Genomic DNA, 15,273 nt, shown 5'->3' with positions numbered 1-15,273 from the left:
TCCTAGGTATAGCTTTCTGAAAGGAAAAAAAAAAGGAAAAAATTGCTCAGTTTGATATGCACACAAGGAATTTTGGTCTGCAACTCAGATCAGTGCAAGTCTGGAAAATTCCTCTTGGTTTTACTGCTGGCATTCTCATTAGCAATGGAATATGCCTATTATCTGGTTAGATTAATTATTTTCATGTTATTCCAGGGCATTCCAGTACATTAAGCTTAAAGCTGTCATTAATGGATATGGAGTTTATGAAATAAGGTTACCATTATCTACCATTACCCCCACTCCCACATGAACCAATAGCCATTGCACCATTATAGGTTCCCTAACTACCCTCCAGCTTTCCTTACTTGTAATGTCACATTTTGGCTCCACATTCTGGTTTCCCAGTCTATACATGGAAATCACCAGAGGCGATGGAGGTTTGTAAACGTTGATGGGTGCTGTGGTGCTTGGATTCCCCAGAATCTGAGGTTGTCACAACCAGGTGTGTAGCTGTAGGAGTTGTTTCAGGGGGACACAGGTGATGATCCCCTAACAGAGGTGGGAGTTAGATGAAGCCCTGCTTCTTATATTTCACGTAGGGCACCGCAATCTCATTCTTCCAATGTCTGAATAGTTACCTAGGAATTTCTAGTTCAAAGTTTGTTTACCACATTGGGATTCCCTCCCCACCGTACCTGCCCCTTTCCTGGTGGCTGTTCAAGGCTATAACAATCTGTCTAAAAATAAAAATGAGAATGCCTCCCTAGTGCACATTTCTACATCTCCTTGCTCAAATTAAACCACCAGAAAGCAGCTGGCACTAATACTAGCACTCACAGTTGTATATAGAATATTGCTGAATGCACAAGGGCGCTGGTAAGGGCTTGAATGCTACTGTCAATGCAGCACAGCTGTGCCTGTGTGATTCATTTTGGCAAAAGAATGCCATTCTAATGTAAGATGAGGTGCCAGGAGGCGGCTTTCTCTTAGCAAGAGTCACTCTGATGGGAGAAGCATAACATGTTAAATTGTCTCTCCCATTTCTGCAATTCATGGGAACATATTACCTCTGACAAATAGGTATTGGAGACTATAAAATCAAACTATTCCATGTACTTTCAGTCTATACCCCTCTCATCCCCCTTTCCCATTCCTTCTCAGGACCAATCTCACAAGCCTTTCCTGAGTTAGAAAGTTCTGTCTGTTTTTCACTTAGGAGCTATGGAACTAGTTCCCATGCAGTACAAAGGAAGATAATTATATTACAAATATTTTCTTGTTCCCTAAAAGAAGGATGGGTGGAGACCAACTTTAGAACTCTGGATTCTGGATACCTTTGTCAAAGTTCAGAAGTTTAAGATAGTGACACTTGGCAATTTTCATCCCATCTCTAGATCTGGGGTATTATTTAAAGAACTTCAACCTTCAGGAACATACTTTCACGTTACGATATACCCTTTTCACAAGAAATTTGTATGCTTTCTAGTGGGCCAGCACCACTGTCAGTATTGTGTTTTCCCCTTCAGGCTGACTACCACGCTGTGTTATAACTGGAGTTCTTTGAGACATATGTCCCTCCAAGGGCTACCAACTACCCATCTCTTTCCCCTCTGCTTCCAAGTCTCCTCTTTGTGGAACTTTTCAGTAGAGAAGGAACTGAGGGTGGTTGTCCATCACATCTGTATATACCCACTATATGGGGCACGAGGACAGGGTGGATGCTTATACCTGTTGGACACTGCTGCTGAAAATCTTTGATCAAAAGCACATGGGGTGCCTGAGCATCTCTAATGGAGCACCGACATGGACACACATCTCAAAGATATGTAACTCCAGTAACTCCAGTTACTGTATGGGATAAGTAATCTCTCCCTCTTTGTATTCCTAATTAAACATGCTACGACAAATACCATCACAGCAGCCATTCTATTTGCTTGTCCTTCTGCTTGAAATTGGAATTCTGCTGTCATGATGATGAAATCTTTTATTCACGTTTTAAACAAGACATGATAAGCAGGAGTCTTTCTTTCTTTGGCCTATGGTATGTAAAGATACTGGCTCAAATTTTGCTGTCAGTTACACAGGCACAACCAGTTTGGTGAAGTGTAAATCTTAGTTTAGAACATAAATACAGTGTACAATAATAAGACCCAATCCTGCACATTTTAATCATATGGATCTTAGCAGCTTATTCATGAATTGGTGGTTACATAATCAGGCAAAGTCTTTGCATGTCTCCCATACCTTTCATCTGAGAATCTCAAAGCACTCCACAGGTATCAATTAATGAAGTCTATGTGATAGATATATATTTTTAAAATGTGTAAAATAAGACAGAAAGGGTGAGGCCTGTTTTCAAAAGCAGTACGTAATTAAGGGTACTTCTGAATTTGTGTGCTCAACTTGAGATGCCTAGATGTTTCAAACTAGGCAGCCAAAAATGGAGGCACACTAATTCAATGGCCACTTTTCAAAATGTAGGCCATACTGACTTCCCTCCAAGACAGCACAAGTCATTTGCAGTGCTAAGACAAGGACATGGAAGCCCTCATTCCTAATCCTGTACTTCAATCACTAGACACTCGGATTCCTATTATATATTAACATTCTGAGTAACAGGGAGGAATTGGTTTCAAATCTGAAGGTGGAAAGCAATTTGGGTGAAAGTGATCATGAAATAATAAATGTCATGATTCTAATGCAAAGAAGGAATGACAGCAGCAGAATAAGGACAGTGGACTTAAAAAAAGCAAACCTTAACAAACACAGAAAACTGGTGGGGGTGGTTCCATGGGAAGAGAATCTAAGGGAGAAAGGAATACAGGAGAGCTGGCAGTTTCTCAAGGAGACAATACTAAATGCATAACTGACAACTATTCCGATACAAAAGAAAGATAGGAAGAATAGTAAGAAACCAATATGACTCCATCGGGAGCTCTTTAATGACCTAAAATCAAAAAGGGAATCCTACAAAAAGGGGGAAACATGGATGAATTGCTAAGAATATCATTCTCGGATATATTAACAGGAGTGTCATATATAAGATACAGGAGGTAATTGTCCCACTCTACTCAGCATTGGTGAGGCCTCAGCTAGAGCAGTGGTTTTCAAACTTTTTTTCTGGTGACCCAGTTGAAGAAAATTGTTGATGCCTGCAACCCAATGGAGCTGAAGGGGTTTGGGGTGTGGAAGGGCTCAGGCTGGGGCAGAGGGTTGGGGTGTGGGTTGAGGGGTTCAGGGTGTGAGAGGGGGCTCTGGGCAGGGGGTTGGAGTGTGGGATGGGGTCAGGGCTCTGGGCTCAGGGTGCAGGCTCTGGGGTGGGGCTGGGGATGAGGGTTTTGGGTGGGGATCCAGGTTTTGGGGGGGCTCAAGACTGGGGCAGGGGTTGGGGTGTGGGAGAGGGTCAGGGCTTTGGGCTTTGGGTACAGGATATGGGTGTGGCCAGGGATGAGGGGGTTGGGGTGCAGGAAGGGGTTCTGGGTTGGGGGGGCTCAGGGATGGGGCAGGGGATTGCGGCATGGGGTTGGGGCATGGAATTACCTCTGGCGGCTCCTGGTCAGTGGCACAGTTTACCACCTGTCCTCGCACCACAGAGAGCACTGCACCCCGGAAGCGGCCAGCAGCAGGTCTGGCTCCTAGATGGAGGTGCGCATGTGGCTCCAGTTGGCTCTCGCCCACAGGCACCATCCATCCTAGCTCCCTTTGGCCAGTTCCTGGCCAGTGCGAGTGTGGAGCCAGTGCTCGGGGTGGGGGCAGCATGTGGAGCCCTGTGGCCCCCCTGCCTAGAAGATGGACCTGCTGCTGGCCGCTTCCTGGGCGCAGCACTATGTTGGAACGGTTAGGCACTAGCCTGCCAGTTGGGAAGCACCAACAACGGGACTTTTAACGTCCCAGTCGGCGGTGCTGACCAGAGCCGCTAGGGTCCCTGGGTGCTGAGCAAGGCGACCCAGTGCCTTACATGCCATGACCCAGTACTGGGTCATGACCCGAACTTTGAAAAACACTGAGCTAGAGTAATGTGTCCAATTCTGGGCACCACACTTTAGGAAAGATGAGGACAAACTGGAGGGAGTACAGAGGAGAAAATGTCAGAAATGATAAAAGGTTTAGAAAACCTGACCCATCTGGAAATGTTAAAAAAAACTGGGCATGTGTAGTCTTGAGAAAAGAAGACTGTGAGGGGACCTGATCACAATCTTCAAATATGTTAAAGGCTGTTATAAAGAGGGCAGTGATCAATTGTTCTCCATGAAGATAGGACAAGTAGTAATGGGCTTAATCTGTAGCAAGGGAGATATAGGTTAGATAGTGGGAAAAACTTTCTAACTATAGTGTAGATAGGCTTCCAAGGGAGGTTGTGGAATCGCCTTTGTAACTTGGGTGCAGCCTGGGACTGTGGGACCACTGTGCCCCCCTTAACTCTCCAGCCTGGGCTGTCTCTCACAATGCTTTGCTACTGACAAGCAGCAAACCCTTCCAGGCCCTGTTATCTCTCAGGACAACAGCATGTGGAGCCCCACACCCAGCTAGATTGCATGAATGCTCCCAGTTCCACTCATGAATCACACAGAGAAAGGCACCAGCCAAATCCCCTCAGCTCCCAGCACTGTACCTCGGGAATATACCATCTTGCGCTGCTCAAGACGAGCAGTGCAAATCTATTAATTGGTTCACCACTTCGTCAGTGGAAAGTGAATATACCCTAGCCTTTGCAAACCTGAGCAGTTTTGCCACACTTCAGGCAAACTCGCCGGTAAAAATAAACAGTAAAACAAATTAATTGACTACAAAAGGTAGATTTTAAGTGATTATAAGTGGTCATTACACAAAGTAAAACTATTTCCCCATGTTTATTTCCCCTCCCACACTACAAAAAGTTTTTTTTCTCTCCTGCTGGTACTAGCTCACCTTAACTGATCACTCTCGTTACAGTGTGTATGGTAACACCCATTGTTACCAACGTGTATATATATATATATATATGGTACAGTGTGTATGGTAACACCCATTGTTACCAAAGTATTCTCTATGTGTGTGTATATATATATCTCTTCCTACTGTATTTTCCACTGCATGCATCCGATGAAGTGGGTTTTAGCCCATGAAAGCTTATGCTCAAATAAATTTATTAGTCTCTAAGGTGCCACAAGTACTCCTGTTCTTTAGGCGAAAAGTCAGTTAGTTACCAAAAGAAAAAAATACAGAAGCACAGAGTCTAAACTCTCAACCCTATTAGACTGGGCAACATCTAGATTAAATAGTTTTTCTCACTCCACTGGATATTGCAGTCCTTAATATACAGGTTTGTCCCTTAAACCTGGGCCATTCTCCTCTGTTGGAGTCTTCAGTCTTCTGAGTGTCTCTGTTGCTTCCAGCATAGGTGGGGGTAGGAGAAAGGCCCAGCATATGGCCACTCAGTTCTGACTTAAACCCTTATCCATTGGCTTGGTGAACACAAGTCCAGGCATGTCTGGTGGGCATTGCTGAGTCCCCAGACAAGGTTGAGCAATTCCCCTGGTATCGCCTTATTCAAGTGAGTTATTCAATTGTAACTCCTCTGCTGGGCAGTGGCTGGTGATGTCTGCTGTTCAGCACCAACCCAGGTGTTTGTTACCTCCCTTGTCATTGTCTCTGGAGAGCTAGTGTCTGTGCGCCTCCCAAACCCACAGGATATTTTAAGGTCAGCCATACAACACAATTCTCATAACTTCATATGCATTTATGATATACATATTTAGATAGAAGAGTGACTTTCAGCAGATCATAACCTTTCCCCTGATACCTCACACAGCCTGCTTTATATGCAATATCACAATTATATATAAATGAGGAATATGAGGATTACAGGGTGCTCCCCCAAGGTATAGAATGTCACACCCATCATTGAAGGTTTTTAAGAACAGGTTGGACAAGCACCTGGAAGAGTTGGTTTAGGTTTATTCAGTTCTTCAGGGGTCTGGACTTGATTACCTCTCAAGCTCCCTTCCAAGCCTACATGTCTATGATTCTATGATAATAATACCCCATTTTTAAAAACTATTACAATCCTATTCCTGTGTCATGTATTTTGTGAGATTGTCAAAGATGATGTCCATGTTCACAAATGCTTTATTACAACATGACCCCCTGAAGCATTGTAGCATTATTATTTTTTCCGGCTAAGGGGCTAGCCAGAGAGGAATAATATAGACCAATGAAAAACTCTGGAGAGGGCGACAGTGGCTGCTTGCCTTAAATAGATGTTTAAACTTTCGTTTGCTTTTTATTGTCAAAACAGTCTGCTTGCTTGTTTGTTTGGACTTTTTTTCAGGTTTTGCTACTTAGCTAAAATCTAATTAAATTCCCTATACATGGCCAAATTCTGTTCTCAGCTATGCTGCTGCAATCCCACTGATTTCAGTGGTATGATGGATGAAATTCACTTCAATGCAGAAGGCCAGCACAAGCCCCACATTCTGCTAAGCTTTTAATGAGTGGCTTAAATGGAGATTTAGGGCCTTGTGCAGGCTTTTTGGTCATGGGGAGACTTTTCCCTTAAATGTAGAATTTGGTTCAGTATCCATCATGGTACTTATTTGAAGAGGATTAAAGGCCTTCGCTAACTCCCACTGAAGTCTGTGGAAAGTTTCCCATAAATTTCAGAGGGAGTTGGATGAGGCTGAAGAGAGAGTGGTTTAAAAGAAAAAAGTTTCACAATATCTTAAATGTTAAAATGAGCTACTTGGGAATATTCCATTGTTTTCTAATATACTTGCAATGTGTCCTGCAGCTCTAAATTATAACTAAGACCAGGAAACAGAAGCACAGGGTGAGTGAGGCTAAAGAGCAAGGATGCATTTCTGACCAGAGAGAGAGTGTGTGTGTCCTCCATGGAGAATTGTTTTTGAACATACCCAATGCAATCGCTTGCATTCCAAAGGCAAAAAATGTTTTCCTCAGACATAGTTTTATGAGCCCTAAAGATAAAAGCCCCTTTTCTCCCTCCGTTTTCTTTCTCCACCTCCCAGAGGGATGATTTAGCAATATCCAAAGAGTCAGTGACCTCTTCCAGAGGCAGGAAAATCATCTCTTCTTTCCCTTTGGTATCTACCTCTACTGGGATGTTCTACAACTTATCCATCACCATAGTATCTGAGCAACTTCCATATAAAACAGAGTGGCAGTAGCAGAGCCCCTCTTGGAGTGGAGTCTCTGGCTTTTCTCCTTTCTCAGGTTACAGAATTCTCTGTTTGAAGGGGTCGGGGGTTAAGTCTGTGGATCAGGCAATTAATGTTGTGAGTGTCAATCTGGTTCTAGCAGAAAAGCATTATCATGGTCTGGTCTTAATATTTTAACAGTGGGCTTGTGTAAGCCCCCAACAATGCTTCCAGACTAGTTTCACAGACCCAGAAATTTGCACAAGCTTTGTTAAAAACATGAAAGCATAGGGGTGTTCATCCAACTGGCACCCATGCTCCCAACATTTTGATGTTCAACACTCAGTAATTCTTGGACAGGAGTTGGTGCATCTCTTATGATCTTTGGGGCCATATTGCCAGATCTGTTGTTCCATTTGGGCTTCAATGCAATCATTCCCACCCTCCCCACCCTCCCACACACAAAATGTGCTGAAAGCTATATTTTCATTCACAACAGCTGAATATTTTGGGGATCCTGCTCTGCTTCTGACACAAGGCCTTGTTAAATAACTGTTTGCAAATTTGCCTCTTATTTTTTCATTCCTTACATTTGAAACCAAAGTTCCTCCCAAGATAGAAAGTAAATATATTGCACCAAATTTTGCCCTTTAGACTTTACTCTGAAATGTGATGACTAAGCGTTGCATTGATGTTTGACCTCAGTCACAAACCATATATTGTTTGGTAGCTTAGGAATGTTTAGCCCTCATCTGACCTTAGTCAGAAATCATTACTGAAGTGTAGAAATACACAGTGCTGTCATCTCTACAGTATTCAGAGTAGAAAAGCCAACTCCGAGATGTTGCTTATGTGCCACCTGTTGGTGAGAGATGGAACAATGGCTTACTCCAAGGAAATCAAACTCAGGGCTTATGTTTTTAGCAAAACATGTGTGGTTCTCCTCAGGACAGGAGCAAAATATGACATTTTCCAATACTTCAAACCAATTACAGAATGTCTGACTACAAATTTAGTCTACAAAATTGTTCATGTCAGACAAGATGACAACTATTGAGGAAACAGCTGTTACACCAGATGGAATATGTTTGACATCTTTAGAGTCCAGGTGCACAGTTCTGGAATAAATCAATAGAGCATTGGCATGCGGGTTTATCCTTGGCTGATTGGATAGTACTAGTACCAGTTTCTTGGATACTCTCTTAACCTTTAAGGAGCTACTTCTGGAACAGTTATGCGTTAATCTGTTGAAATTTAAATGAGAGAAAGACTATGCAACATAACACAAGTAAAGGGGAACTTAGGGCCATAGCCTGTCATAATTCCATGAGCAGAGTCTCAACATTTGTGTAAAATATGGACACAAGAGATGGCCCTTTAAACTGTACTTAGTGCTTCAGATTCCTGAAGTCATTTAAGAAGAGATAGATAGTATTTTACTTATCTATCTTTAATTTTATATCCTCATTTTTCTGAAAGGGACAGTGTGCCAGGTACACTAGTGGCAGAACCATCATCCTAGGAGATGCTTGTTTCCTAGGAATTGAACTCTAACCACTAACAAATTTCACATATGCCATTGAATGCCCTTCTGAGCTGGTTGGATAGGACTGGCAGTCTAGCTGGGAGTGGCTCCATAGTCCATTACCAGTCCCTTGAGTCACCAAGTTGCCCATTTGTTTTTAGGGTCTAGTTAGGAGACAGGTGATGCATCTCAGTCTGTTTGCATCCACCCCTGGTGTCCATGAAATATAAGTCCAAGGGTATTCTTTATCTCAAAGTCTGTTCACGTTCCTGACTTAGTCTGAAAAAATGCCAAAATGCAATTTGTGAAGTGCTTCAGGATTTGTTTTCTGATTTGTTTTCAGACTTCTTGGCTGGCTGATGATAAATCAAGAGGACTCTTGTAAATCACTCACAACATGTGTGCCCTAGTACTTACTACTGTTTTCTCTGAATATATTCCTCATTGGGTGACTGATACAGTCGTGGGAATTATAAATCAGAGTGCTCATTGGTGAACCAATTTTTTTATGCCAGCAATGGAAAAAATTTTATTAATAGTCTTCAGTGGGGATGAGAATTCATTCTATTTAGTTCTTGATAAGAGTAGGAAATATGTGACAGGAAGATTCATATACCATGCATAATATGAAGCACCAGTTCAGGCATTATGGCTTTTCAATAGGAAAATAGATTAGGTCGCTAAACTGACCTAAGAAATTATGGACTAATCCAGTTCCAGAGCTCCTCTGGGTCTTCATTCATTGGTAATTGGCTCTGTAAAATTAAGAGAAGGTAAAAGGCATTTCCTACACAGCACAAGGGTTATTTACTGAAAAAAAGTGAGGGTATTAAAAAAACCAAAGGAAGGAACTAAAGCAAATTGGAACAATGCTCTGGACCTTGCGGATGTCAGTGAGGGACCTCACAGATGACAGTAATGGTCTTGTGTCAGGGCCTTTAAAGGCCAATAGAGGTTCTCATGGATGTCAGCAAAGTTCAGTTTAATGTGTGTCTGCAAGATATCATGCTGCAAGGTATGGGAGACAACTAAGAGCACTAATCTCAGGTCAGACTGCCAGAAGACAGGGCATGTACCCCCCAGGGCTCAGCAACCTTTCAGAAGTGGTGTGCTGAGTCTTCATTTATTCACTCTGATTTAAGGTTTTCCATGCTAGTAATACATTTTAATGTTTTTAGAAGGTCTCTTTCTATAAGTCTATAATATATAACTAAACTATTGTTGCATGTAAAGTAAATAAGGTTTTTAAAATGTTTAAGAAGCTTCATTAGCATTAATTAAAATGCAGAGCCCCCCTGATCTGTGGCCAGGACCTGGGCAGTGTGAGTGCCACTGAAAATCAGCTCACGTGCCGCCTTTGGTATAGTCTATCATAAGATTTCACCAAGCCAGCAACAAATGTGTGCTTCCAAAATAGTATACTAGTTATTATGAAGCCGCTGACAGGTTATACCATCCCTTTTACCTCCATCATGCCTCCCCACCTCCTTGCCCTGTCCCTCTTCAGGGACCCTTCTCACAAGCACCTATTGAGACAAGAAGTACATCACCATCTACAATTAGGGGCTATGGAACAAGTTCCAGCACAACACAGAGGGAAGGAATTTTATTCCCACTATTTCCTGACTCAAAAGAAAAACAGGAAGGAGACCCATTCTGAATTTCAGAAAACTTAAATGTGTCTGTATCCACAGATTCAGAATGGTCACACTGAACTCTATCATCCCTGTGCTGGAAGAGGGGGACTGGTTCTCAGCCCTCAACCTACAGGATGTGTATTTTACGTTACCATCGATCCCACTAACTGACAATTTCTACAATTCATAGTGGGACAAGATCACTTCCAATACAGAGTACTTTCATTCGGACTGTCGACAGCTCCACAAGTCTTTACCAAAACCCTAGCGATGGTAGCTGCTCATTTGCGCAGATAGGAAATATTGATATTCCCATACTTATATGATTGCCCGCTGAAAGGTCCTACCCTGACAGAAAAATTACGCATTGCTCAACAAACCATTTCTCTTTTTCACTCTCTGGGGCTAAAAATCAACCAAAAAAACTACCCTAACTGCAGTACAACAGTTGGACTTCATAGGAGCACACCTGGACTCAGTGGAGGCCAATGCGACTCAGTGGAGGCCAATGCATCACTGCTGACACCCTGATTCACAGGAGTGACCTCCCTCATATTGGTGGTTTCAGACAGCCCATGGGTGTCTGCAGGAACCTGCCTACAAGTCTTGACATATATAGCGGCCACCACTTTCGTTGTAAAACATGTCAGACTTACACATGTGCTGCCTTCAAGGTTGGCTGAGCTCAGTATATATTCCATGAAAGCACAGTCTAAACAAAAGACTCACACTGATCCCAGAGGTTTTACATTCACTACAATATTGGACAAACCCAATAAACATTTGCTCAGGCATCCCATTTCAACAGGATCCACCATCCACACAAATTCCATCAGATACCTCACTGATCAGATAGGGAGCTCAACTAAACCAACATACATACAACCAAAGGCAAGTGGTCCCCAGGGAAACACATTTATACATCAATCTGCTCAAACTATGTGCAATCCGCAATGCATGCCTACATTTCCTCTCTATAATATGAGGTAAAACAATAAGGGTCCTGATGGACAACATTGTGTGTATGTTCTATATAAACTAACAGGGTGGAGCATGTTCTTATTCCTTATGCACAGAGGCCTTAAAACTATGGAAATGGTGCATAAAACACAACATCACTATTACAGCAGCATACTTTCCGGGTCGACTTAACATGATGGCGGACACATTCAGCAAACGGTTTTCCCGAGAGCATGTATGGGAAATGAACAATGAAATAATTTTACATGTGGGGATCCCCACACATAGACTTGTTTGGGACATTAGTAAACAATAAATGCCCGAAACTAGGAGCACGATTCCTGGGGGAATGCTCTTCTTCTATACGCATTCCCACCGACACCACTAATTTCCCGAGTAATATACAAAATATGAACTGACATGACTCATAGTATCAACATGACCCAGACAGACTTGATTCCCTTACCTGATGTGCATGGCAATTTGCACACCATTCACTCTCCCTTGCCCAGGGAATCTTTCTTCTCAGGACAATGGTCAAATCCTCCATCCGGACCTGGAGAAACTTCATCTGAAGGTATGGCTCCTTCATGGCTCCACCGCGATGAACTAACCTGCTCAGAACATGTAAAACACATGTTAATATACAGCAGGAAACACAACACATGTACCACTTACCTCCAAAAATGGAAAAGATTCTTCTTGTGGTGCCAGAACAATCAAATATCTGTAAGCCAGGCACCGCTTCTACTAATCCTGGAATATTTATTAACCCTAAAGAACTCAGGACTTGCTACGAGCTCGCTTAGAGTTAATCTCGCTGCCATCGTGCCCTTCCATCAAGAGGTAGATGGGATCTCAATATTCACTCACCCAGTACCCAGACATCCGAGAACCCACACTAGCATGGGACTTAAATCTCGTGCTCAGAAGTCTAACCAGAGCCCAATTTGAACACTTAGCCACATGTTCATTACTTCACTTATCTCTGAAAGTGGCTTTCCTGGTCACCATTACATCGGTGGAACAAGTCAGTGAGATGGAGCTCTCACGGCTCATCCCCCGTACACAATATTCTTCAAAGATAAAGTGACACTTAGGATGTGTTCTAAGTTTTTGCCCAAAATATTGTCTTTGTTTCACCTTAACCAACCTATTCACTTACCTACATTGCATCCAAAACCACACACTACGCTCAAGAAGTGACCCTGCACACACTGGATGTGTGCCATGCCTTAGCATTTTATCTGGACAGAACAAAACCCTTCTGAAAATCACCTCAACTTTTTGTGTCAACAGAATGATCAGAGGTCTCTGCCATATCTACGCAAAGATTATCTAAATGGATATCCAGCTGTAACCATATGTGCTATTCACTACACAACCCTGAAGCGCCTCCGAGCATCAGAACCCACTCAACAAGAGCTTTATCCACCTTCATAGCATTCCTACACAATGTGCCCATCCTTGACCTGCAGGGCAGCCACCTGAGCCTCTGAACACACATTTACAAACCACTATGCAATTATTCTTGTTTCAAGCTCAGACACAAGTCTGGGCCTCACTATACTAGCCTCAACAACGAACTCAACTCCAAAGCCCCTTCCATCCTCGTGAGGGCACTGTTCTACATTCACCTGAACTGGAGCACCCACAGGGACTGCACTTGAAGAAGAAGAAGAGAAGGTTATTCACCTTGTGCAGTAACTGAGGTTTTTTGAGATGTGTGTCCCTGTGGGTGCTCCACTACACACCCTCTTCCCCTCTACTTCCGAGTTCACAGTAAGGACTCTACGGTAAGGGTCAGGCCGCACAAGTGCTAGATGAAGCGTCAATGGCACCACGAGACAGCTACTGTGCACATGCGTCCAGACCAGGCACTGCTACCAAAAATCTCAGACTGGCAGCACTGGGAAGCACCACACCTGAAGTGGAACACTCAGAGGGACACGCATCTCAAAGAACCTCAGTTATTGCACAAAGGGAGTAACCTTCTCTTTCCTCTTCTAGAGAGCAGATTGCCATGGTTACCAAGGAGAGACAGAGTAGTGGTCAGGGACAGGACGGTGGCTTTGCTGAGTCCAAGACAATTCATTGGGAGCTCCCCCATAAGTCTACCTTCTGCTTTAGTACAGTATAATTGGAGGATACACCTGACAGTGAAATGGTAGATTCAAGTTAGATCTGCTCAGACATCTGTATATCTTCTCTTTGCTACTGACATTCCATTCTGTAAATCACATCTGTTAGTTAACAAGAAGCTCTTCCTTGTGTTTCAGGCATTGGTCTTTGTTTATTTTTTCACTGACTTGTTTACACATTTATGGGTCCGGAATTACAAGATCTGGGGGAAAATTCACCTAGGTGACTGAAGATTCTAAGTCCTATTGTAAATAACTCAGTCTCCTAAGCACCTAAATCACTTTGAGAAATGGAACTTAGGCTCCTCAATCACTTAGGTACTTTTGAAAATGTTACCTTTGATCTCCTCACAGTATTTTTGCTCCTGGTAGTGTAGAGCAAATGGAGAAAGAAGACCAAGTTTCGTATCATTTCTGTCTCATAAAAGGTGCAGGGGAAAATCTCATGAGAAGCAAACACAAGAACTCCAGATATCCAGGTCTTCCCAAATGGATACTCTTGGGAGAAACCCAAATGCACCTAATTAACAGCTGCTGCAGAACCAGGAGAGGACGTTCACACCTGGGTTTTTTGGTCTTCTAAAATGGTGGTTATAATTGGGCTTTTGTTTTTATTTCAGCAAAGGGTTGGTGAATTTAATAAAACAAGTGATATATTGAAATGTGAATCCAGGGAATATTCTACACCAAATGACAGAATTATTTTAAATTAGAACACATTTGGTGACTAAACTACTTGATGGTTTGTTGTTAACTTTGTCCTATCAGTCTTTAATCTGAAATTGCTGTGATGTCTATTGATTAGTTTCATCTGAAGCACAAGCATCTGTTACAAAATACTGACTTTTGTATCACCTTTTAGCCAAGTAGGTTAATTGAATGGTGCTTGGGGAAATTATTTCAGACACCGTCTCTGGCTAATATTTATCTTCAGATAGCTAATGGAATTGTTTGACATTTAGCCAAGTTATTTGCTAAAAATACAGCCCTGGAGATGAAGTTGCGTAACTGAGGTAATATTAGTTACCAGTTATGTTTTCAGCATGCTTTATCCTCCAGTTTGTTATCTTGACTAAAGAAAAAACTCCCATAGATTCTGCTCCCACTAAAGTTAATAGTTTTTTCATTGACTTTATGGTTCAGGTCCTGTTGTTTTTGAGAAATGTATTTCACTAGTGTGGTTCTGATGGGTAGTACACAATACTGCCCTACCATACGAGAGACTTGGTTTTACTTACAATAGTATCTCACTGTACTGCAACTGAACAAAATATTCAGAACAAATCTTTTCTTCTGATTGTGGGTTTCAGTACAAACTTGAACCCCAGATCAAGTTCTCCATTAGAGTTGGGCAGAAGTGGAGGGATAGATTCATTGTTGTGCTATGACTCACAAGGCGATAGGACAGCATAAGCAGCAGCCTTGGATGCAAGGGGCATTCTGTGGTGGGGTGGAACAGTCCATTGGGAGGAGAGATCAGGGACAGGAGGAGGCATGAGTGGGGCAACCAGCACTCCCTGAAATAGCCCACATTACAACAGGGACTCAAATTAAGGCAGTCCAGTACACCAGCCCCCACAGCTCCTAAATAAGGGCATGGCTACACTTGCAGATGTAGAGCGTCGGGAGTTAAACCAACCTTCGTAGACAGCAGCAGGGAAAGCGCTGCTGTGTGTTCACACTGTGCTCCTTGTGACTATGGAGCATGTCCCACATTAGCAGCTCTTGCAACACCACAGAGAGCAATGCATTGTGGTAGCTATCCCAGTGTGCAAGTGGCTGCGGTGTGCTTTGGAAAGGATTTTCAAAGCATGGCAGGCAGAGTGTCGGTATGCTAACTTGTAAGGTCAGACAGCAGCAGGGGAAAGGGGGAAACCCGCCATCAGCTCCCA

This window comes from Chelonoidis abingdonii, chromosome 8 (genome assembly GCF_003597395.2).
Source record: "Chelonoidis abingdonii isolate Lonesome George chromosome 8, CheloAbing_2.0, whole genome shotgun sequence".
In the NCBI taxonomy this organism is placed as follows: domain Eukaryota; kingdom Metazoa; phylum Chordata; order Testudines; family Testudinidae; genus Chelonoidis; species Chelonoidis abingdonii.
Note: the sequence above shows the minus strand (reverse complement) of the source record.